Raw genomic sequence first — 27,114 nt, 5'->3', positions numbered from 1 at the left:
TGTTGTTTACATTTTAGTAATTTAGACAGTGAGAAAAAAAGTTAGGAACACAACAGATACCATTCATGAATGCAAAAACAAAAGTAAGTATAAAAAAGAATCATTATATTAAGGTATTTTATTCACATTTGTCAAGGAGCTACTTAGAGTTAGTACTTGAGAAATGTCAGAAATTGTGCAAAACTGAAGTTGTGCAAAACTGACTTTCAAATAAATAAATAATTGGATCATTTAATATGAATAAACTTAGTAGAATCCATTCTTTTTCTTTGCTACAAAGAGGCAAGGTCTTGCATCACCCAACCTCTACAGGAGTCTACCATTGTGTTACCTCCCTCCACTTTCCTTAGGGTGAGCATGTGTTGTGCAGGTCATGTGCTCCTGCTGGGCACCCAACTAAGAAGGTGATAGAGTGAAATGCAGCTCACACTCCCCTCAATAGTCCACATGTCCTTAATGTGGTCTGCAACCACATTAAGATGTGCAAAGGTGGGGCTGGCGCTGTAGCATAGCAAGTAAAGCTGCCCTCTGCAGTACCAGCATCCCACATGGGCGCAGGTTGGAGTCCTGGCTGTTCCACTTCTGATCCAGCTCTCTGCTATGGCCTGGGAAAGCAGTAGAAGATGGCCCAGGTCCTTAAGCCCCTGTACCTGCATGGGAGACCCGGAAGAAGCTCTTGGCTCCTGGCTTCAGATCAGCACAGCTCTGGCTGTTGCAGCCAATTGGGGAGTGAATCAATGGATGGAAGACCTTTCTCTCTCTCTCTCTCTGCCTCTCCTTTCTGTGTGTAACTCTGACATTCAAATTAATAAATAAATTTTAAATTTTTTTAAAATATGTGCAAAGGCGCTATGCAGGCAGGATAAACTCTGACTTCCTTCATTCTCTGCCCTGACGCCGCATGGACCTGTCCGTTCCACCACAAAGCCTTTGACGTGGGACATACCTCAGCCTGGAATGCTCCCTGTCCTCTTTAGCTCACTGTTTATAATTCAGATCAAGCCCCCTTTCACCAAGGAAGTATAACCCCTATGATTAGGACATTTCATCTATGATCACAAAGTTTTCATCAAAATGTAAACCTTGCTATCACATTTCTTGGTTAATAATTGTATAACTGGTAGATTGATGGTTCCCCCACTACATTGCAAGCTCTATGAAGACAAGGATGAAGTCTATTTTGCTGCAATAATATCTGAAGAACATGTGTAATGTGTTAAATAAATATTTACAAAATTAATAAATCCCTATAGTATGTATAAGGAACATAATAAATTTAGTTGAACAATTATATTGCTCTAATTCTCCAAAATTATGTAGGTGACATTAAGAATAAAAAATTAATAGTAAAGTATAATATTTTAATTCCTCTACACTTTTTGAACTTGATTGGCTCCTGATTCTGTTTCTTTTATCTCACAGAGGTACAAATTTTCTTCAACCTCAGGATTTTTCATTAGCAGAATAGATTAATATTTGATTTTGGCATTCCAAAAGTCAGAAACACGAAGGTTGATTACTTATTTAACTACCTATCAAATCAGTAAAACTACATATTTGTTACACAATTTTCTGGAATAAGAAATGTAATGCTTATTAAATAACAAAGATAATATGAATGTTCAGTAATGCAGACAGGTTGATTATAACTGTAAACCGCGTGCTTATATACTTTGGACTTTTACAGCTTTTAATTTATCAAAGGAAATAATTAGCACACTTTGTGGCAGCCAGTGATGGAATTTATTCATTTGGAAGGCCATGGGTTTCCTGTCATTAAAACTGCATCATGTCCTTCCTTTTCTATTAAACTTCTACTGAGGGCAGTAAGAAGTCACTAAAAGGAAATGAAGAGTTTTTTGGCAATGTTCTTGTACAGTGATTTAGTACTGTTAAAAGATAGCAAACCTATAATGCATGCCAACAAGTATGTTATATAAGAAGAGGGACCCAATTACCACAAGATTTCCTCATTTGAAGTTTTGTTTGTGACTCAATAACTGTGATTTGTGAAGTCATGTCAATAAATTTAGTTCCCTTTTGCAGGTTAATGTATTTTATGGCTTTCATTAGTAATGTTTTGCTATGGCCAAAGAATGGATTTTAGATTCCATCACCACTGTATACAGATTTATATATCAAAGGATATCACTTCTCTCTCCAGATGACCCTAGTCTCTCATTACCCACAGAATCACTGGAGTTAAAGCTCACACAATTTTTTCCCCAGTGCAGGGATTTTCAGTGAGATAAACTTGTAAACTTGCAAATTTATAATATTTCTTCAGTTTAATAGTACCAAGGTTTGATATTGATTCTCTTTCAAATGTTAGAACTACAGTTCTCACCAAAGGCTGTGTACTTTGGGAAGGTTGAGACTAAATGCTTGTTATTCCTCAGTTCTGAAATGGGTCTGACAGGGAGGCAGAATTGGCCTCTCACCCCCAGAAGTGGGTGGTCCTGTGGAGCCATAATCAAGGGACGCTGTTGGGGAAGGCTTAGTCTCAGCTCTCGGACAAAGCTGGGACAGGTGATGGGGACTTCACATAACATGTGAAGCAAATGTTTGGCCTGCTTATAGATAAATAGTTGGCAAAAATGCTTCAGACAAGTTCATGTGGACCTTTTGCATGACACACTAACAGACAAAATGCCTTTAATTCTTCAAGTCACAGAAATGCACAAAACTGCACACACTGGAGACTGACTGTTAAGTCTGAGGCAGAAGTAATGAACTTCAAATTTCCTCCAGTCTTTAGGCTATGAAAATCACAATTTTATCAGGCAAGAATAACATCGCTGCAGTTGTAACATCAATTTATTGCCATTAATTTTTTATTTATAGAAGCATTGTGAAGACAGGACACAAAATTCCTTTTGCCCAATTCCTCCCATTGTTAATATCTTACACGGTGCATTTGTAAAAATAAGAAATTGACATTGATACATCAATTTTAAGAAATAATGATTTTTGTGATTAAAAAATGCCTTTGGCTTCAGTACAGAGGACATTTTACTGAATTTCTATGGACAAGTCATTATTTTCAACTTTTTTTTTTCTGAACCACTTAAACCAGGTACTAATTTTGCTGCTGAGTTTGCAAATTAAGATGTAAGATCAGAGCTTGGTGAGATTGTCATATTGTCTCCTTTAATTTGGAAAAGTAGAATGAGGGTAGAGAGAGACTCATAAAACAGACTTTATGACTCTCTTCAAGACAGATATAGAAGCCCACGCTCCAGTTCCTTCTCCCAGCTTCTGCAATCACATTTCCGCAGGAAGAAAGAGAAGGAATTAGAAACAGGATAATGTAGTCTTAAATCACCCTCCTTAGCCTTGGCTTCTTGTGGGAGCCCTGAATTTTTATAACGTGGCCCTCATATTGTATAGTGTGACACAACAGAAAACACAACTTGTTTGACCCTTCCTCAATAAAAAATCATTTTGTCTGACATCTAATAAAACCTGTGCATGAGTCTATCCTAAGCTCCAATGTCTCCTCCAATTCACAAAAGAAAAACATTGTGAATACGTACAGTAAAGTCAAAGATGTAGTTCAGCATGGTCTACAAATCACTAACAGTTTAACCTTTCTGGGTAACAGTCTCCAAGTCTGAGGCTCAGTGTCAGTTCCCAAGACTGAAACAACTGTAAGTATGGAGCATCCTGGTAGTAAAGTCCTGAGTCGTTTGAGATGAGAATTAGAACATTAGAATTAAAATATTCTTATCAGAATGAGAATAGAATGTAATAGAATATCTAGGTCGTATCTGAGCCACACTAGTAACAACTAACTAATAACTAAATGCTGAGTATCCAGACTTCTAGAAGCAGATATTGGGTGGAACACATTACTGTGTTTTTCCCAGAAAGCACAGGATAACCACAAGTTTTTACCATCAGTGCTTATCTGGGGCATCAGCAGAGCCAAGAAAGCAGGCCCTGTGAGTCTCAATGTGTGTAGGAGGGGCCTCACAATCTCTGCTCCCCACAGCTTTATGATAAGACAAGCCCAGATGAGATCAAGAGTTAGGACTCATGACTCACAGTGAGTTTAGCACATAGGAAGTTCCTCTGAGTATTTGCTCTGGATAACAGTAACAAATGAATACAAAGTTAACATTAACAGGTACATAGCATGGGGGTGTTTTTCATGACATATTTCACAGCAGTATGGCATGCAACAACCTGGGGTCTGAAAAGTGAAATGAAAGTTGAAGACAACATCCCAAGGCATTTGCCCCTCATTTCCAAGTCCTATTGCAAAGGTCAGAAAGGGACTTCTTCCCTTCAAATTGAAGGGGAAAAAATTACATATCCTGGGATATAATGAAATATTATATCTAATTAATTATGAGCATGTCTCTACTTTTCGTAACTGACAAAGACCCTTTAAAGCACTAAGAAAACGACATGATTTGCATTTTACTCATGAGTTAAAATTATATATAATTAAATAAATATTTAATTATCTTATAATTAAAACAGAGCACTAATCAAAGGTAGAAAATTTAGGGTTATCCTGCCCTATTATCCTAAATGTTGTAGCCATGTAATTCTAAAAGCTTTTCTAACCAGTCTTAGCCTCAGATTCTCCTCTGACTGGGACAGAAAGATCAAGAGGGAAAGGGTGGGGTAGAGACAGACAGTGAGAGGATTAATAGCTACTTCGGGTTGTTGGAATTAAATTTCTGCCACTGATATATATTAAAATTAGATACTCTGTAGCAAAAACCAGACACACAAATTAAAAAAGAGCCAGTTTCTTTTTGTATTTCCATAAAAGGAAGTAAAGAAATCAAATCTAGTTTGTTTTATACCACAGTGAAAGTTAACAAAATGTAAAATTTCCTGAAAGGTTTAGTCTTATAAGTTCAGAATAAGTGGCTAGTTCTCTAAATCTGATAAAAAATAGATCGGCACATTACAATATTATAGTAACAGGCAATCTGCACAGTGAAATACTGATTTTTTTTCTTTCTGAATACTGCTGCATAAAACTAAATGTTCTGAAAATTTGCAAAATATTTAAAAGATGGAATTTGGGCTCCTTTTCACATAAATTTTTGTGGCTCTCTAAAGTATGGTTTAGAGTATGGTTCTTAAAGTATGCTGTTTATCTGTTCTTAAAGAAAAGAAAAACAATCCTTCATCAATTATGGTTAAGGATCTCCAAACTGAAACACATGTGGATGACCGCCCGTCAAGTAACCAGTCCACACCGGTCTGCTGTTGGGGGAGGGAAGGGGAAAGAGTAGATAAATGGCCTACATGATTGATTTCAACTAAGACCAAAATCTTGGAGGACAATTATTGGATTTACTCACTGTTTGTTTTTGCAACATTTCGGAAATTGGCAAAAGAAAAAAAAAGTTTACAAAGCTGAAGAGGCGTGTGGCAGCTAAGAAGTTGATTTTCTTGGTAAGTTATGTTTTTATTTTTTTTCAAAAAAATGTCTCTTCTTAATTTATTTTAACTGGCACCAGGCATTGGAAATCACCATTGGTGGAATTATCACTCATAAAATTAACAAAGTGATGATGCAAAATATTGTTCAGGGCATGTTTGCCAAATATTTATATCTAATAAGTATTTCAAAACTCTGGTATTAGTTAGTGGGCTCTTTACACTATCTGAACTTACATTTGCCTTTTTATTAGCTGACATTTTTCTTTTACTATTTTTTAAGGAAAAACTAACTCTTCCCATTTTGTTCGAAGAGAAGTATTACATCGGATTAATACATCACCCTGTCTCTTCCTCCTGTAACTGACAGATGCTAAACGCTTTATCAGTCTGGCACCAAAAATAATGTTGTCTCAGGGTTTTCCCAGACTGCCTTGTCTGAGAAGCTACATGAAAAGCTTTAATGATCATATATTAGGTGGGAACTTTAACCTTCTTTGTACCAGGTCAATTGAGTAGATAATTGGCAAAGTCAGTTCCACTTGTAATCCATTCAAAAGGAAACTGAGACTTACACAGAATGTAGTTTGCAGTCACAGAAATAGTATAAAGCTGCGCAGAAACACAAAGCATAATTCAGCATTTCTGGATATAGTTTTCCATTCAATTATATTAATGTTTAAAACAACAGATGACAAATCAGAAAAAAAAATTTTTGCAAATTTTCTGTTCTTTTTTTTTCTAAACAGAGGAGAAACATAAAATATGAATAATAGTCATCAGAGTTGATCAGATGCCTGGTTCTGTGTACAGCTTTTTACAAAAATCATCTCACATCTGGTAAAAGGAGGGACTTTTAGGATCACAGGAGAGCAGTTAGGGGCCCAGGCCTCGTGCCAGTAACCTTTTTTTTTTTTTTTTAATTAATTTATTTATTTGAAATTCAGAGTTACACACAGAGAGAAGGAGAAGCAGAGAGAGAGAGAAAGAGAGGTCTTCCATCTGCTGGTTCACTCCCCAATTGGCTACAACAGCCAGAGCTGAGCCAATCCAAAGCAAGGAGCCAGAAGCTTCTCCCAGTTCTCCCATGCATGTGCAGGTACCCAAGGACTTGGACCATCTCCCACTGCTTTCCCAGGCCACAGCAGAGAGCTGGATCAGAAGTGGAGCAGTCAGGATTCGAACTGGTGCCTGGCTCTAAAATGGAAATGACAATCAGTACCCACCTCATAGGGATGCTGTGAGGAACCGATATGATGGCTACCATAGAGCTGTTCCACACAAGCGTTTCTGATTGTTGTTATTTTACAGATAATGAAAGTGGGTGAAAGGTTTTAAAATTTGCCTCAGGTCACAGAACTAAGTGAAAAGATAGAGGTTTGAACATCTCTGTTGTCCAGAAGCCTACAGATTAACAGGGAGGGTAAGAGAGAGAAAGAGGGATGCACAACCTTAACAGCGATGTGAGGGAGACTCGCAGCCACCGGAGACTGCAGAAGGGTACTCAGAGAAGCGGTTCCATTCACTAGGGGACGGTCTACGTGGAAGAGATGGAGTGGCTGAGACAGGTGCCAGGGACAGTCTTGGGTGCAGTGGGTGTTGTAGCACACTGTGTCACAGCAGAGTTGGGAACTGTACTGGGAATGCAGCAGTCACAACTATAGTTGACCAAGTTTGCATCAGAATCATGGGATGATGGTGAAGCAAAATAAAGAGATCTGAAAAAACAGTTCTTTTGCAAAATTGGTATCACTGAAAAAATATATACCCATCATTGCAAATAACTCCCTCCATTTGTAATACATATGGTAATTTACAAATAAATGTGTGCAAAAGAGGAATTTATGATTTTCTGTTGAAAGTAGTCAGAAAGGCAAATTAGCCACAAAATCATTTCAATTTACTATCTTTCATGTGTTCCTCTTATTACAATCTCAATTTTCAAGAATTTGACAAAGTAATTTTAGATAAACTGAAAGTTTTATATAAAGTTTGTTCATATTTTTTGGTAAATGTGAATGAATTAATAAGCAAAAAAAGCAACACATTATAAGCCAGTATCTGGCAACCAAATTGCTGTATTTCTGAAAGAAATGGAATTTTATTCGCATTGCTTTTAGGATATGAATAAAATGTCTGTGTACAACCCTTAAGAGCTGACCTGGCCCCTGTCCAGCTCCATGACCTCACTGAGTCTCTTCTCTCTCCACCTCCTTTCATTCCAACCACATCAGCTCCATTAACATGGAGGCCCCTTTCAGCAACAGGGCCTTTAAATGTGCTTTTCCCACTGCTTAGAACAGACTTCTCTACCTCCACAGTACGCTTCTGACACTCATACCTCATCTCAGGTGTCAGTTGCTTCAGGAAACATTTTGTAACCCACAGGAAGGAGGAACCCCTGGATCAAGTTGTTTTCTCACTCTCCTCCAACTTCTTTTCTCTCTTCTCTCTTTCTCTTCCTCCTCCGTTTCTCCCTGTCTTATCCCTCCTTTGCTTCCTCTTCCTCCTCTTGCTCTTTATTTTCTTTAAGTGTGTGCTAATGGAGTCGTATCTTTTTTCTTTCATTCAATAAACATGTACTATACAGTAATTCCTTAGCTACCCAATACCCTTTGATGCACTAGGAATATAGCAGTAAAGAAAATCGAAAGGCAGCCTCTGCCTTCAAGATCTTCTTCATTGTTTTGAATCTCTTCCTTCTCTTTTCTAGCCTGTGGGTTCCCCAGCAGGCATCAAAGGATAACACTGTGTCCTCACTGTTGTTGTCCCAGAATCTTGCAGAGAGCCTAGCTTTAGGAGATACTTAATATTTACTGAATTTTTTAAATGAATGAATAAGAATGTAAACTTAACAGCCAGTATAGTCACTATGCCCATGATTGGGATACTTGAAAGACAGATTTGGAACAGCCAGTATACATTAGAAAACGATGAAAATATAAAGCCAAAAAGCCCTCACACCAAAGGCATAGAGGGCTGGACACTGCTGGAGGAACTTGTTCCAAATCTGTCTTTCAAGTATCCCAATCATGGGCATAATGAACTACTACTCAAAAGCTAAAGGAACAATTGTGAGGACCTAAGGGCAGTAGACAGTACTGTTACAACTTCCAAAAAGAAAAGGGGGGGGGGGGAGAGAGTGAGAGAGAGAGAGATTGATTCTCTAAATCATGTTTATTTATATATATATATTTAATGATTTTTACCACATTTTATGTATTAGGTTTCAAGGAGTAAAATAAAACCACCCTACCTCTCCTGCTTTTTTTGTGATCAGAGATTCACCTGTCTAGTTTATTACAGTATTACAAGTCCTAGGAAACTCTAAATGTCTTTTTACATAATATGTGCTCAATAAAATGTTTATTGAAGAATAAATTAGCAACTTCCAATATACTTCATTTTAAAAATATGAGTTTCCACATGCTTCTTGTCCATCTGACATATGGAGTGAAGATAAAGGAAGAAAAGGTTACAGTATTAGGGGTGAACACAGGACCTCTGGAAGTTGGAAGAAAAATGACATAGACTCAGTCTTAATTTCCTGAGTACAGATGAAAATTGTTTCTGGTGTCTTCTTTGAAATCAAAGAGAAAATTATGTCCCTCAAATCACCACAAATATTATTTTCCAAAAAGTTTGAATCAATTTCTTTTTCATTGAAGACATCTTACTTCTCAGTGAGTTTTTCTTCTCTACTTTGCCTACAAATATGAGGTATCACAAAAGAGTTCTTCAGAGATCAGAAAAAAAATTTCTGAATAGTTTTGAACACAATCCAGCTCCATGGAGATATCGACCCCTTATGTTTGTTTGGACTCTTGGGGACTATGCCTGTTGGGAGACTGTCACTAGGGAATACCAGCAATCAGCGCTCTACCTCTATAGGGAGATGCATCTTTTAGAACTGTGTTCTTGTAAAGCTTTCCAGCACTTAGTTATTACCTGTTGCACCTTTATTTTCTATAAAAATAAAATCAATTTGGAAATGATAGGAAAGGAATATCAAAGACAACCTCTGGAGGCCAGCACTGTGGTGTAGCAGGTAAAGCCGCCACCTGCAGTGCCGGCTTCCCATATGGGTACCAGTTTGAGACCCGGCTGCTCCACTTCTGATCCAGCTCTGTGCTATGGTCTGGGAAAGCAGTAGAGGATGGCCCAAGTCCTTAGGCCCCTGCACCTGCATGGAAGACCCAGAGGAAGCACCTGACTCCTGGGTTTGGATCAGTGCAGCTCCAGCTATTGCGACCATTTAGGGAGTGAATCAGCAGATGGAAAACTTCTGTTTCTCTTCTCTGTGTAACTCTGACTTTCAAATAAATAAATAAATCTTTAAAAAAATGGTAACTTCTGGAGTCACAGTAAAATATTAAAACTAGTACAAGTTCCTATTTTATCCCCAACTTATGGCCATACCATTGCTTTTTCTAATATTTTTGTTTTTTTATAATAAATAGATAAGCTGAATCAAAACCACATTCCTCATGTATGTGCTTAGTTTACTACTTGCATTCATTATTTCATTCAAAAAGAAAATAAATGTCTTTAGGAAATCCTCAGTTAAATAAACAAATGGTCACGAAGAAATCTAGTACAAATGAGAATGGAAACTATTAGATTACATTAATATTCATTAATTAGATTGCAATAGACATAAAGGTCATAAAAAAGAACAAAAATTGAATGGATGTGTAAATAGTCCATAAAAAAACTTTATGAGAAACATCTTAGCTACATCAAGTACTAAGGTCCCAAGCAGACAGGAAGTTCTGTAAGAGATGACAGCGTTTCACTCATTAATAGAACTACCAATATTCTAAAAATTAAATTAAGAGAGGAGGATAAAAGGCCTGTGCTAAAAACAGATGACAGTTTTCTAAACCAGAAAGTGGCTGGCGCCATGGCTCACTAGGCTAGTCCTCCACCTGCGGCGCCAGCACCCGGGATTCTAGTCCCGGTCAGGGCGCCGGATTCTGTCCCAGTTGCTCCTCTGCCAGTCAAGCACTATGCTGTGGCCCGGAAAGGCAGTGGAGGATGGCCCAAGTGCTTGGGCCCTGCACCCGCACGGGAGACTAGGAGGAAGCACCTGGCTCCTGGCTTTGGATTGGCGCAGCGCCGGCGGTTGTGGCCATTGGGGGTGAACCAATGGAAAGGAAGACCTTTCTCTCTGTCTCTCTCTCTCACTGTCTAACTCTGCCTGGCAAAAAATAAATAAAAATAATAAATAAATAAAATAAACCAGAAAGCAGAGAAGGAAAGTAAGGAAATCGGATCATATCATGCATAGTCATCAAGAATACAAAGCTAAAGTAAAAATCTCTTCCTCACTCAAATCTAAAATGTTTCCCTACAATAAATAAAGATCTAAATTAAGAAAAAGGACCTTGGCAGAAACACAGTTCTGGAAAGAGATTTATTGTTGCATTCTAGTTGAAATATACCAATTTATGGCCTTATGGAATTACAGAGAAGTATGTAATATGATTACAATCATAACAGCTATTACATCAGAATGTTTTCATCAATGCTGATAGCATTAGAGTGGTGTCTATACTGATAAAATTAAGCAATCTTCCTATAACTGGATTTTTCAACTGGAGTCCATATCAATGATTAGAGGAAATAAAGATTGAACTTCTTTTTGGTTTGTAAGATTTTCTAAGTTTTCAATTTAAATATATTCACTTGACAAGCTAATTGTAAATTATAAAAGTTATTTCTGAAATCAAGATAAAAAATGTTCCTTGTAATTCAAGAACAGCCCTCAACTTATCTTTCCTTTTGCTTATTTAAAAGTTTCATTGACAAGGTTAAAGATTATCTTTTCCACTTTCTCTTGAAGTTGACTATTTTCTTGCTAAGGTGGAAAAACATCAATATTATTTTTAATAGGTTTTCTTGGAATATAGAGTATTGACAGACAAAGGGACAGATTAAATCTATACACTTTCAAATTTATAGTAACTGTGACTAAAACTTTTTTAAAAATAGGTATGTTAAGATTCTTTAAAATATATTTTAATAAACAATCACTGCATGAAAAAAGAGAAATGCATTTTATACAAATGTGTGTTAATGCAAGTTTAAGAAAAACAGTATTTCATAAAATAAATTTCTGGGAATTTTATAATTATAACACCTAATTTTGAAATAGTATATATCAAATCAGATGACATATGTTTTACTGTTCTGAAATCAAAATACGGGGCTGGCACTATGGCGTAGTTGACTAAGTCTCTGCCTGTGGCACCAGCATCTCATATGGGCGCCAGTTCTAGTCCAAACTGCTCCTCTTCCAGTCCAGCTCTCTGCTCTGGCCTGGAAAAGCACTAGAAGATGGCCCAAGTGCTTGGACCCCTGCACCCACGTGGGAGACCCAGAGGAAGCTCCTGGCTCTTGGCTTTGGATCAGCTCAACTCTGGCCATTGCAGCCATTTGTGGAGTGAACCAGCAGATGGAAAACCTTTCTCTCTGTCTCTCCTTCTCTCTGTAACTCTACCTCTCAAGTAAATAAATAAAATCTTTTAAAAAAAAATCAGAATACCAGCTGGCGCCGCAGCTCACTTGGCTAATCCTCCGCCTATGGCGCAGGCACCCCAGGTTCTAGTCCCAGTTGGGGCGCTGGTTCTGTCCCGGTTGCTCCTCTTCCAGTCCAGCTCTATGCTGTGGCCCGGGAAGGCAGTGGAGGATGGCCCAAGTGCTTGGGCCCTGTACCCGCATGGGAGACCAGGAGGAATCACCTGGCTCCTGGCTTCAGATTGGTGCAGCACTGGCTGCTGCGGCCATTGGGGGTGAACCAACGGAAGGAAGACCTTTCTCTCTGTCTCTCTCTCTCTCTTACTGTCTAACTCTGCCTGTCAAAAAAAAAAAATCAGAATACCTTCATATTTAAGTACAGAAGAATTGCCAAAGAATTAAAAGTAGACACATAAATTATAAATGTAAATAATTTTTGAGCCTCAGTAAAAATACCAGAATCTTTCCAGTTTAGTGAATGCATAGTCATAGGCCAAGACAAAGTCTGTGAAACTTTCACATAAGTGAATTTTTCTGAGTAAATTCCTTATAAAGTAGTAAACACAATCTGAAAATGAATATTTTTTCAAACATTAACATAAAAGCAAACAAAAATTTTAACTTCAAAAATCACCTTCCCAGTATCTTTTTACATATATCAGGTAACACATGGAAAGAAAATGACTTTTCTCTACCTATGAATGGAGACAGAATACCACCATTTGATGTAGAAGAATTCAAATTTGAAAAATTCAAAGAAGCTATACTTTCCATTTCTTAACTGAATTTATTTCCATTGGCTACATTTTTATTATATTTATAAGAAGTTGTAAGAGATTTATTTAATTGCTGCTTCATCATTCTTCATTTTCAGATAAACTATAGAGACATAACAAAGAATGTTGTCAGTTTGAAAAAATAATAGCTAAGTAGTAGATCCAAAAATAGCACACAATGTTTCAGAAAACATAGTAGAGTAGGCCAGATCTGAGCAGCCCCTTTATGCTGTCCTCGACACAAAAAAGGAATATGCACACTTTAAATTACCACTTTATAGTCTCGGTTTTGAATCAGATGAATTACATTCTACCTTTTGGTCAGTCTCATATTTTTATTATCACACCACTGTTCTTTCTAGTCAGTGCCACAGTTTCCATAGTCACAATTGTGGCTCTTTGGAATATACATCTTGGCTACCCAATGGCTACATTTACCTGGATCATACCTGGAAACAGATTTTAGATATGCCTTTGTTGAGGAAACTTTCTTGATTAATAGCATCCACCAGTGGAATAGTTATTATTTATTTCTTTATCAAATATTGATTGAACATTTATTATATGGCAAGCACTGTCTTAGCCACGAGAGGAACAAAAGTACCCAAATTATATTTAAAATAGACTGATCATGAAATTGGAGCAAGAACTAAAAGGAATTACCTACAGATTTCTTGTCAACACCTTAAACTTAATTGGTTTTGTCTATGCCATGTGTTTAACTGAAAAGGAATATTTTGAAATTGTTGTGCTACCCATTTCTCAAGATACGGGTAAAGCAGCAGGACTTGTGGTTCAGAGAGCTAAGCCAACGTTTGAAACTCCCGCATTTCATATGAGAGTGTTGCTTTCAGTCCTGGCTAGTCACCTTCCAATCCAGCTTCCCATTAATGTGCTTGGAAAGGCAGCAGATAATGGCCAAGAGCTTGGGTCCCTGTGGCCCACAGGGTAGACCTAGATGGAGTTTGGGGATCCTAGCTTTGACCCAGCCTTGCCCCAGATTTTTGTGGGCATTTTGGGAAGAAATCAACAAATGGAATCTCTCTCTCTCTCTTCCAAATAAATAAGTAAAATACAATCTTTTTAAAAATACATGGGGAAAGACTTAATGTGGTTACTAGAATTAGACTGTAGTAATCTCTGTAAACCAGACCCCAGCCCAAAAAGCTGGAGCACTTTACCTTAACAGCTTAAGAGACACTGATAAAGTATAAAGAGCAAAGGAAGTTGTTTCTTGACTTTTGAACTTTAAACACTAAAGACTTGTCATATATAGTACGGGGTGCCAACATGTCTGGAAATATAGATAATATTATATGATATTTCTACATAATGGAAATATCCTTGGTGATACGGTGATACTATGCACGAGTTGCCTACATTTCAAGATTACATAGAAACCCTGGACCTTTAGAAGACTGTTTACCAATCTGGATATTTCCTCTGTACCTCAGGAGAGGTAAATTCCCTGGGTTAAGATGATGAAAAGTTCAGTTAGAAATAAAGTAGTAAGATGTTGGTGACTGACTCTGACTAGAGTTTAAAAGATCTGAGAGTAGTGGAGACCTGTGCTTAATTTTATAGAAGCCAAGAGAGGGTACAGATCTCAAGCAGTAGGAACTCCCAGATCCATACCTTTTATAGATGAAAGGGATAGTTTTAAATGGTGACATGATGCCCTTTGGAAAAGAAAAAGACAAATATCATATGTTTTCCTTGATTTGTAGTAACTAATACACAGAGTACAAAAAGAATGCAATGAATATGAGTGAAATTGACATTTCGAGGTTTGATTATTGTTTACAGCACTTGTCTAGTCTTCTGAGAAACAGTGGTTTTTTACTTACCTCTTGTTGAACTCTTTATTTAGTGGAGAGTTAAGTTTGTGATTATAAAGTAAATTGAAAGTATGTGACTGTAAAAATTAAAAGAAAAATAAGAAAGAAGGAGGAGGGAGAATGGGAGTGAGGGAGGGAAGAAGGGTAGTTTGGGAAGAATCATTATGCTCTAAAAACAATATATATGAAATACATGAAATATGTTCCCTTTATATAAGAAGAAGAAGAAGACTTGACATTGATCTACACATACGATCCTAGAGAGCACAGTATACTGAACTCAAGATTCTGAATTTACTGGATAAGGGCCAAAGGGTGAAGAAACCATTGAGTTTACTTTAAGTTAACCATGATTTAATGTCTGCTTTGAAGTAAAAGAAGTGGAGAATGAAGTTTTGTTATAGAAAAATAAAGTTGATGTTTTGTATACCTGAGCTTGTGATCTGAATAGAATACCTACATTGTGTAGTAAAAATCATGTTATACCTCACAAGGCATAAAGAGCTGAATGACGAAGAAGAGGATTTACAGTATAATGAAAAACTCATAAAAATCTTAAAGGAGAGTGAAGCATGCTAAAAGGCCCAGTGTTAAGTTTTAAAATACAAGTAGAGCTTTGCTAAGACAAATACACATACATCTTCTTAGTTGTTGGTGTTAGTGCAAACTATCACTATTGTGGTATTCTACTTCTAGGACTCTACACTAAGAAAACAATATAAATTATGTATAAAGAATCTTTAACAGTTTCATATAAAATGTATATTATGAAGAAGTTATGAGTGGATTTCAACATTTTGCACCAAAATATGCTTATCTTTCATTTCATTTTCCAGACATTTTGAAGTATCCTCATATTATTATACTCATGTGCATATGTACACAATTAATACAGTGTGTATGATTTATTATATAAATTATTGACAGGCAATGAATACATTTTTAGTATAAATAAAACTTTAGAGGGATAACATGTGGTATAACAAGATGAGAGAGGATACAGATCACCTTTGGTTTCTTGGTGTGCTTTGTATGACATGACAGCCATTCCTGGTTATTGCAGATAGTAGGAGTAAACTGACCTGCCAGCAATGGTCTACCCAAAATACAGTGTATCAGGGTAAAGATTTCTTAGCATCATAGTCAATAGGATCTAGGATAGATCCCCTCATTGGACAGATCTTCCATAGGATCATCTACCACAGAAGTTATGGGGTTGTGGAGTTGGTGGTGGCCATATGGATGCCCCAAGTTTACGCAGTGAAGGAGCCATTTGGATATCTGCAATTTTAGTGCCCCAACATCAAGCAGAGAGAGGTCTGGCTTAAGTGGGTGATTCTATTCCTCCCTCTAACTGCACATGTACTTGTAGGCACACAATTTGTCCTTATTCCTGTTTTGTCTCCTCTTCTGGATCACTTCTCATTTATTCCCACATAAATCCTGTGTAATTGATAATAAGACAAAGAGGAAGGTTTGAGACAGACTCTGAGAATAAAACAAATGACCAGCTAGAAATAGATAATATTCTAATTAGATTTAAAAGTTCACCCAAAGGATATTGTTCCAAATAAGAAGTGATTAAATAAATGGACTCATCGACATAAAAGGACTTGAAAATGTTCACAGAAATCAGAATTAAAAACTTTTAATTCTGTGCAAAAATTTTTGAAAGCCAAACATAGTTTTTCATAACACTATTTTCAGGAAACATTTGAAGATCCTTCAAATGCATGGGGTTCAAAAATTTTAGCTCCAAAATAAGCTTACATTTTAATTTCATTTTTCCATTAACTTTTTGAAATACCTGGTATTTATATTTTCCACTGCCAAGCAGAAATGGAGACTTGTGACAAGCAGTCCTCAAGGTGGTCTGCCTAATGCCTACCTCCTGGTGTTTATGTCATTGTATGATCCCCTCCCCTTGAATACAGGTAGTACCTGTGATTTATGTATGATCAGGAAAGTATGGCACAGAGCTAGGAGTGTCACAGCTATGACAACATGACAGTGTGACTATAACTTGCTAGTAGATACTCTCTAGCCTTTTTCTCCATTGCTGGCTTGAAGAATTAAGATGCTATGAATCCTAGAGACATAAGGAATTGGACTTGGAATGAACCTGGAGGTGGACTCTACCCAAATGATCTTTCTTGTAAGAAACCAATAATGACCTACACCTTGATTATAGTCCTTAGAAGACCAAGTTAGTCTGTGCCTAGACTCCTGACCCACAAAAACTGTGAGATCATAAATATGAATGGCTATAAAGTTGCTAAACTGTGGTGATTCCTTATGCAATATAGAAAAATAAAGTCCATAAAGAAAATTGGATTTAAATTAAAAGAATAAAACAAGTTATATTTATAGCTATCCTTGTGATTCCAATCTATTGCCACCAAACCAGGTTTATTTTTTGCTTTAAGCCTTTGTTCAAACTATTTCTTCATCTTCCCTCCATTCTTCATAGTTTCAGGATATCATAGCCATCCTCATTAATATCATCTCTCAGTAATCACAGCCTTCTCTGAACTCTTGATTCTCCAACACAGTATTGAATAGAAGTTGTGAGAGTGGGCTTACCAAGCTCATTTCTAATATTAAGGTGAAAGTTTGCAATAATACACTATTGAGATGACATTAGCTACCGATTTCCATAGGTGCCTTTTTACCAGGTTACAAAAGACATCTTTTCTTGGTTTTCCTAGAATGGTTTTTATAAATGGATGTTAAATTTTGTTGAATAATTTTTCTAAATTTTCAAGACATTCATATGTTTTTTCTTTAATCTATCAATGTACTGAATTTCATTGATTTTCAAATGTTGAACCAGCCTTGCATTCCTTGGATAAGTTCCATTTGATAGATTAAATTTAAAATACTTTGGATTTTTTGTCAATGTTTCTGAACTGTATTGGTCTGTAATATCCTTTTTCAAAATGTCTTTTTACTATTTCTTTAAAAGTGTCTCTAGAATTAAAATAATCATTCATAACTTCCCAAAATGTACTTATAGTCATTTTAAACATCATACTTTAAACTTCATTTCTTGCTTTGCACACTTTTTACTTAGCTCTTATTTATATCTGATTCTTTGTACTTCCTACTATATACTTAATAAATTTATTAGCTATAAAACCACAATTCCATTGATCCCTTCCCCATCCTTTGTGTGACTGCCTGATATATTTTACTTCTACATATGTTGTAAACTCTACCATACATTTTGGTCACTTTTATTTTAAACCACCAGTGATCTTTCGAGTAATTTTAAGGAAAAAATTACTATCTTTCATACTTGTGCACTTGTTTCCTATGTATTTTTGATTTACCATTTCTTATACTCTTCATTCCTTCTTGTAAATTGTATTTGACATTCATGATCATTTTGCTCTTGCTGAAAATATATTCTTTTTTAAAGGTTTATTTCATTATTTGAAAGGCAGAGTAAAAGGGGAAGGGAATAGGGGGAGACAGGGGGAAGGGAGAAGGAGAGAGAGAGAGAGAGAGAATCTTCCATTTACTAGTTCACTCTTCAAATGGCCACAAAAGCAAGGGTTGGGCTAGGCTGAAGCCAGGAGCCAGAAGCTCCATCCAAGTCTCCAGTATGGGTGGCAGAGGCCCAAATATTTAGTCCATTTTCCACTGTTTTCCCAGGCACATTAGCAGGAAGCTCAACTGGAAGCAGAGTAGCTGGGACTTCTGTTTGCACTCATATGGAATAATAATGTCACAGTATATTTTATTAAACTTCTGAGATAAGTTTTTGTACCAAGATTTAATTCTATTCTTACATTTTTATCCTTATCTGAAGGTGAAATTTAGGGCCTTGCAGCAGTTACTCTTTCCTGGGAAATAATATTCATATTCTGGTTACCTTTCAGTTATACCAATTTAAGGCCTTTCATGATTTCATTTTTCTCTAAATTTTACCTTTTTTCTCCCCTGTCATTTAAGACCCTCCTTGGAGGGGAAAAAGGCATAAGAGATAAACATATCCCTAGTAGTAGTAGCCTGTTGCCTGCTGGTATCTTATTTGTCCTAATATGAACATATTTTATCGATTTCTTTTTCTATTGGTAATTATTGAACTTTCAAATGACTGTAGTGGTAGGAATTTGAAACTGCTAAAAATAACATGGTATATATGAATTTTGAGGGTTGATAGAAACAGCATCTTGGGCAGAAAACATAAAAGGGGCCTTTAAATATTCTTAAAATTGCTTTTCACAGGTAGCTATTGAAACTTTCCAGTTTCAAAATAAATCTCATATTTTTGTGTCAGAATATGTCTTCTACTGAGGATTTAGTAGTATTATAAGTAGTATTATTTATTTATTTATTTGAAAGGCTGAGTTACACAGAGAGAAGAGGCAGAGAGAGAGAGATCCACTGGTTCACTCCCCAATTGGCTGCAATGGCGGGAGCTGCGTCAGTCTGATGCCAGGAGCCAGGAGCTTCCTTTGGGTCTTCCCACGTGGATGCAGGGGTCCAAGGACTTGGGCCATCTTCCACTGCTTTCCCAGGCCATAGTAGAGAACTGGATCAGAAGTGTGGAGCAGCCGGGTCTCGAACCGGTGCCCATATGGGATGCCAGCACTGAAGGTGGAGGCTTTACCTGCTATGCCACAGTGCTGGCTCCATGATGTCCTTTCATATGAGAATATTATAGATTCTTCCATGCAGGAAATTTTTTAATTAATAATTTTTTAGAGAATTTACTATGCTCAAGGGGAAAAATGAATAATTTCTGCCAACATGTTGTAGAAAGTGATTCATTAAGGCTGATACCATGTGCGGTGAAAAAATATTCACCAGAGCAGAGAGTGAGCAGAGTTATATTTATTAAAATACACCACAGAGGAGCAACAGGTGAGCAGGCCAGTTGTTAGGTAACAACTGTTGCAACGTGGATCATAATCTAGCCAGTATACATCTGAGGCACATTGCCACTGGCTTGCACTTTTCCATCACTATTGAGTCCTTATTGCTGGAGAGTTTTACTAGGGGTTACCTTGTTACCAGGGGCCCAGATGACCTTATCATTTCATATGATCTAATAGAATTTTTTTAAAATTTTTTTACTTTTTTTTTTTTTGACAGGCAGAGTGGACAGAGAGAGAGAGAGAGACAGAGAGAAAGGTCTTCCTTTGCCGTTGGTTCACCCTCCAATGGCCACCGTGGCCTGCGTGCTGCGGCTGGCACATCGCGCTGATCCGATGGCAGGAGCCAGGTACTTATCCTGGTCTCCCATGGGGTGTAGGGCCCAAGTACTTGGGCCATCCTCCACTGCACTCCCTGGCCACAGCAGAGAGCTGGCCTGGAAGAGGGGCATCCGGGACAGAATCCGTCACCTGGACCGGGACTAGAACCCGGTGTGCCGGCTCCGCAAGGAGGAGGATTAGCCTAGTGAGCCGCGGCGCCAGCTAGAATATTTTATATGCACAAATAATTAAATCACTAAGCAGAAACATGATATTATAGGGAATGTTCAGAGAAATGAGAGACAACATATGCTCTTGAATCAAGAAAAATGTCAAAGAGTAGGTAATGGCCAGGAGAGAAAAGGAAGGATTTCTGCAGATGTAAACGGAAGACTGTGTGGAAGGAGATAATAGTATGTTCAAGGGCAGCAAGGACAAACTTAGAGATTATTAGTGTAGTTCTCTCAAGATGATTAGGGGTTCATATGAGTTCAAGTCATTACGCTTTACAAAATAAATCCATTACCTATTTCTTTTTGATATATCAAATGGTACATAAAAATGAATAAATGGTCAACAAAGATGACGTAATGAAAGAAAACAAATCATAAGGGTTAATGTTTATTAAAGACCTACTATGTGGGGCCAGGTGTTCTAGTGCAGCAGGTTAAGTTGCCTCTTGGAGTGCCTAAGATTGAGTCTGGCCTCCATTTCTGATCTAGCTTCCTGCTAACTCACCTGGGAGGCATCAGATGATGTCCCCTGCCATCCATGTGGGAGACCTAGATGGAGTTCCTGGCTGCTCATGCCTTGCTGTTGCAGGCATGTGAGGAGTGAACCAACAAATAGAAGATATATCTGTTTCTCTCTCTTGTTCCTTCTCTCCCTCTCCTTTTCTCTCTCTCTCACCTGCTGGCTTTCATATAAATAAAATAAGTAAATCTTTAAATTGAAACAAAACCTACTATGTTAAACTGCATTCTAAATTCTTACCTTTAATCTCTGCAACATAATTATATAAATGCATCTTATTAGTTTCATAAGTGCATGTATTTAAACTTAAGGAGTATAAGAGAATTACTCCAACTGACTCAGTTAAGATGTGGTGCAGCAAGTAGGAGAGACCAGAGGCTCAAAAAGGACTTTTATAAAATAAACAAAGGAGCTATTTAGCTTGAAAACAAAAAAATATTAAAAGAGGTAAATATTCTCAAAAATTATCAGTGGATTTCCTCTGTAGTGAGTAATTTTTGTTGTATTTCTTAGAGGGTTTTTTTTGTACCTTTCCCTTCTACAATGAATGTAATTTTTAAGAGTTTTTTTTTAAGACAAAACTTTTAAGTTAGAGAATATTTTTTTTTCTTTTGACAGAGTGGACAGTGAGAGAGACAGAGAGAAAGGTCTTCCTTTGCCGTTGGTTCACCCTCCAATGGCCGCCACGGCCTGTGCGCTGTGGCCAGCGCACCGTGCTGATCCAATGGCAGGAGCCAGGTACTTATCCTGGTCTCCCATGGGGTGTAGGGCCCAAGCACTTGGGCCATCCTCCACTGCACTCCCTGGCCACAGCAGAGAGCTGGCCTGGAAGAAGGGCATCCGGGACAGAATCCGGCGCCCCGACCGGTGCTAGAACCTGGTGTGCCAGCGCCGCAAGGTGGAGGATTAGCCTAGTGAGCTGCAGCGCTGGCCAAGTTAGAGAATATTAATCACACTTTCAAGCTTGGGGGAGATTGCTGGGGAAAGAAAGCAAGATAAAGTACTGCCATTGTCTTGGGGATTGGGATCAAGAAGCAATCTTTATTCATTCAATAAATATTTATTGAATTCCTATTTTGTGCCAGGCAAGAAAAAAAGAGAATGAACCAAATAAGGATAGATGATTAAGGAGACAGGAAGAGTGAAGTAGACAGAACGTCCATGAAATGATCTCATTCCCATCAAACTAGAAAGTGAAGTCAGTGGCTAAATGTGAGAATGGAAGTGAGCCTATGACTTTGGTGATGTACAAAAGAGTCTAAAACAATCCTGTGGTTGCTTTGGAACCCAGGGGCAAGAGTAAAGATGAAAAACTATCCAGAGTTGAAGGATGTCAAGATGAAAGGAACAAGAGGCAAGGAAATAAAAGAATTTTGAGGCCAGCATGACCTTGAATTTTTTTAAATCTGAAGCATGAAAGTTTCTGTGGATGAGTAGATATTTGTGGAGAACAAGATCCTGGTGTTAAATCACAATATTGGGGTGGAGGATGGAATCTTGGAAAAAAAAACAAAACAAAACTTTCATGCAGGTAGATGGAATAGAGCTCCAGATAATACCCTTAAGTGCTCTTTAATAAGCAACAGTCTGGATGCTCAACGAAGCTATTTGTAGAAACATTTATTCAGTTCCTAGGAGTTCTAATTTAATTGGAGAGAACATTAATCCATCACATTCTTGCTCTGACACTCGGATAAATCTGAAGTGATAGTTTCAGAGCATAATCTGTATTTTGAGACAACTTGGAAATTATGTCCTGAAGTTTCAAATGCTATTAACATTCTTGACTAGAGTGTTCCATCTCTAGTGAGCACAGTACATTTTTGTTGTTAGGCAAATGGGTGCAAAATGCAGAGCACTCCTGTGTCTCACATTCTGTTTTAGTTAGCTAATCTATCAATTAAGGAGACCCACTTGAGCTGTTCAGAGATGATCAAGACAAGTCTTTTGCTTAGGATGGTCCAGCCAAACTGATGTGCTGCTGTTCTGCTCTAGTTCTGGCCCAGACGGAATTCACTCAGCGCCTGAGGTAGACACACAGACACTGGCTTATTTGTTTTGGCAATAATTGTCTCCCTGCCCTGAAAGAGGCCTTAAAATTGCTTCTGTATTTAGAAACAAGATTGCTCTGTGGAGGCTGCTGGTCAGAGTCTCACCTCTTTATAGAAATCTGTTATTCCTAGGACCCTGTTTCCTAACCTCAGCCTTTGTGGAGTTTGCTTGATGAACAGGCATTTGTTTGACACAGACCAAGGATACAGGAACCCTTATTAGCAAGTTTGTCTGTGGGAGCCACTATGGCAACTTCCCAGGAGAACACTAATTGTGTGGGTTTTATTGCCCACTAACTACTTGGACTAAATATTATGACAGATTCTGATTGTTTTGACTGAATAATAAGGACAGTTTAATTGTTAAAAAATGTGGATTTCAAACCAACAGATGAAAAGTAAATCCAAACTCAATCATTCTCAGTTGCACGCAGAGATGGGAAGAGGTGGCCATTCATGCTTGCCAAGTGCCTCTGTGCAATTGCAGAAGGGATTCTTGATCTTCCATGTTTACTTTTATTTTTGTCCTCTTTATTTGCCACAGCAAAGCCATCTAAATATTCCTGAGCCACCATGGAACTTCTGTCAGGCTCTTCAGTTCACTATCTAAAACACTCACAGGTTGGTACTTGGATTCTTAATAAGTATTTACCATTAATTTATTCCAAGCCTAGACTTTTAGCATCCCAGATCGCCTGTTCACTATTTACATTAAGCATATGTTCTCTGATTTCTCACACAGAAAATCAGCCCTGTTATTCAAGGAGGGGAAATCCATGAGACAACTGTATACACGGAGTGTTTGTGGATACTTTGTGTTTTATCATGACCAACTTCAATTTATTGTCTTAGTTCTGATGAATAAAATCTTATTCATTGCCTTAAAGAGAAGATCTGCCTGATAAAAGAAACTCTCAGATTAACGTAACACTTTCTATGCCAAAATTAAAGCCTCCTAGATTTGTTTAACTTTTAAAATGAAAAATATATTACATCTTTTGTTGCTGCCCCACCCCCCTGCACTTACCATGAAAGTTCTTCTGCATTCAGTGTTTCTATATCGCAGCTAACAACAACTTTTTCTTCCAGTTACTCAGGCCCCAAGCTGTGAAACCATCCCTTCTAAGGCTTTACCTTCAGAATAGATCCAGAATCTGACCATCTCTCATTACCTCTCCTGCTTCCGCCCTGTCCTAAATCACCACTGTCTTGCACACCCTGAATAATTTTCAGCAGCCCCCAACTCGATCTTCCTGCTTCCATTCCCTTTCTCTCCATTCACCTACTGAGCAAGTCATATCACTCCTCTACCATCCTAAGATAAAATTAATAGAGTCTCCATCTGCTCTCTACCATCATTTTCTACCACTTGCATTCTGGTTCATGCCACTTCACTTCTATTGCTTTTCTCAAGCACATTGGATGTTCCTCCCCAAGACTTTTGCACCTCATTTTTTTTATCTATGATATTAACTAATCTGCAAATTACTTAAATTTCCCAAACTTTGGTTTTCTTCTTGTGGAAAAGGAAAATAGCTTAATAAAAATAATTTTTAAAATACCTAAAATTTATATTCTATGCTATGTGTTTTTAAGTTAAATGTTGTTACCAATATTATATTTCTTAACACAGTAGTATTACAATTACATCTGGAGAAACTGAGGCAAAAATTGTCAGTCATAATTCACAAAATGTCACTTGGGGCCTGACAAATAGATGGAAGCTCATGCAGGGGTCAAGAGGGGCTAGGACTAGGGAGGAGAATCATGAGATGTAAGGATGAGAAATGTATGATCGAATAGTCCTGCCAAATGGAGAATCTGTCACCAGTCTGTATTCAGCTGGCCACTTCTGGTGCATCTACAGTCCCAAAAGGAACCTAGAAAATAAAAGCATTAAGGGATTTCCAAGATAAGACATTAAAGAAAAAAACACTAAACATAAGATGACCAAGATGGCTATCATCTTGTTGATGTCTTGGGCTCCTTCAAATTGGAATAAAAGCATGAATGTGACTCCCCAGAAACCTCGGAGTGGAACTGGGACACAATTGTGCTAAGTCAGCCAGTGAGCTCAGTCATATTCTTTTCCTGGAGACATGGACATCAGCGTATGATGCACTGAAGAAGGAATGTATGTACTTCTGGCTGTTTCCTGAGGTCACCCCCATTAACAGTGATTTTATCTATGACAACACTGTTTCTGAAACCAGTGCATTACTGCCATGATAGCAGTCAAGCTGCTACAAAAATACCTGTTTTTTATTGAAAAAAAAAACTTTTATATTCTACACCCTGTGCAAATTATTTTATGTGCTTCCTTACATTTAATTCTTTTGATGATTTTATGAGGTAAGCTTTTTTCTTCATATTATAAATGAGGATGTTAAGCCTTAGAGCAATTAAATAACTTTCCCAAGGTCACATGAATATTAGGGTGAGAAATATGAAATGAGTGGCATTCCACAGTTTTAAAAAAAGTTTATTTTTTTATTTCATTTGAAAGGCAGGAACAGAGATCTCCAGTCCATTGGTTCAATTCCCAAATGCCTGGAACAGCCAGAAGCAAAAGCTGATAACTGAATCCAGGTCTTCCACAGGGTAGCAGGGACCCAAGTATTTGGACCATAATTGCTGGCTGAAAAGATTTCTGAAGATTTATGCCATTGTAAGAACTAAATGGTTTTGATTTAACAATGCAGACATTTACATTAAAATAGGGTCATCTAAAAGAATAACTTTTAAAGAAACTCATAAAGCATTTCTTATTTCTAAAAGATTTAATTGGCTTACCGTCCATGTATTTTTCTATTATCTAATATTTTAGAATTTTTTAAGATTGATTTTATTTATTTAAAAGGCAAAGGCAAAGAGATCTTCCACGTGCTGAGTCACATGGAATACTATTGCATACAAGCATGTTGTATATCTAAATGTAACTACCTGATGCTACCTGATGATAAGAATACTCATTAATACCACTAAAAACTGGAGAGTTTCATAAGGAAAGAAAGCAACTTATAATGTGATTCAGAAATCATTAAAAAAAATTGCCACATAAGTCTTTCTGTACAATTTAGAGTATTCCAAAGAATTACAAGAAACCGCTCACATCCATATGTACATAAGAAATGTTATTATGGATTTAATTATCTCCATTTTCTTAACAAATATGAGCAAAGACATCAATGGTTTTAATACATTTCTAGTAATGTTTATTCTATGGTTGCTCATAATAATTGTAAGGTGCAGGGTGGGCATGGGGAAAAAGTATTGCTGACTATTTTCTGAGATTAAAATTTTGAACTGCTTTAGAAATTATTTATCTTTTCTGCCTAAGAGGTGTTAACTCTCAGAGAAGGAGCTATTGATCCTAGTACCCCTGAGAATCCAGCGATATACGAAACCTTATTTCCTATTTATAAGGTAGGCCTATATTTTCATCTCAAAGCTTTAAATATGAATACAGGGTAATTTCCCTTCAGATCGAATAAAATGTAAAATTTGAATGCTTAATTACTACCTCACGGAATCCTAACTAACTTCTATGCGGAAGTCCAATTTGAGCTAAAATGTTATAATTACAGATATGCAAATCTAAATTCAATTTGAATGTTAGATCACAGAAAAGGTAGTAAATTACTTCCAAAATCTGAGGAGAAATGTATTTTCTCAGTGTTTACCTCCCTAATTTATGCCCACCATGCTAACAGTGTTTCAAATTCCATTTTTTGTTATTATATCAACTTCAAGTCTGAGCCATTTTATAGATACATCTTATTCTCTATTTGATCATTAGAACAAGGCTTTAAAGCATAAATGGTTAGAATACTAAATAATAATGTAACTGACACTTTAAGCCAAAGCTGATAGAATAAAATTTAACACTGAATCATACCAACACCTTCAGTTCTCTTTCTACTCAGTTGACTGCATCCTAAATGCGCTAAATCAGAGCTAACTTTTAGAAAGTGCTCATCTCTATGTAGACTAGTTTAATAAATTCAAATGAACTTGTTTCAGAAGCAGAAATAATTACCGCCAAAAAGTAAGAAGGGAGAAAAATGAAGCACTCTCAAAACTTTTTTCCATTGTATCCATTTGGGGTGTATACCAAAAGATGGAAAATCCTCTCTCTCTCTCTCTCTCTCTCTCTCATTCTTCCAAATAAGTAAATCTTTTAAATATATATATGTGTGTGTGTGTGTATGTGTATTGTATATGTGCATATATAGATATATACACAAAAGTGGGAAGAAAAACAAGTAATAATATAGATAGAAATTCATGATACAGAAAACAACATTAACAGATTCTTCACTGAAGAGTTGCTATACTTGTGAAGAAAATACCATGTTTGGGATCTGAAGAAAATTTTAAGGCCGGCGCCGCGGCTCACTAGGCTAATCCTCCGCCTAGCGGCGCCGGCACACCGGGTTCTAGTCCCGGTCGGGGCGCCGGATTCTGTCCCGGTTGCCCCTCTTCCAGGCCAGCCCTCTGCTGTGGCCAGGGAGTGCAGTGGAGGATGGCCCAGGTGCTTGGGCCCTGCACCCCATGGGAGACCAGG

At 37.3% G+C, this 27,114-nt stretch overlaps 1 long non-coding RNA gene across 1 annotated transcript; it reads left to right on the top strand.

The window, feature by feature from the left end:
- The first annotated feature begins 5,203 nt into the window (after window positions 1-5,203).
- On the top strand, window positions 5,204-23,438 carry LOC127487268 (uncharacterized). The gene is made up of 3 exons (XR_007913947.2): window positions 5,204-5,421; window positions 23,092-23,168; window positions 23,290-23,438. It is a non-coding gene; the product is annotated as an uncharacterized lncRNA (long non-coding RNA).
- Window positions 23,439-27,114: the final 3,676 nt, after the last annotated feature.

This window comes from Oryctolagus cuniculus, chromosome 2, assembly GCF_964237555.1.
Source record: "Oryctolagus cuniculus chromosome 2, mOryCun1.1, whole genome shotgun sequence".
Classification (NCBI taxonomy): domain Eukaryota; kingdom Metazoa; phylum Chordata; class Mammalia; order Lagomorpha; family Leporidae; genus Oryctolagus; species Oryctolagus cuniculus.
Note: the sequence above shows the minus strand (reverse complement) of the source record. Positions and strands in the feature narration are given on the sequence as shown.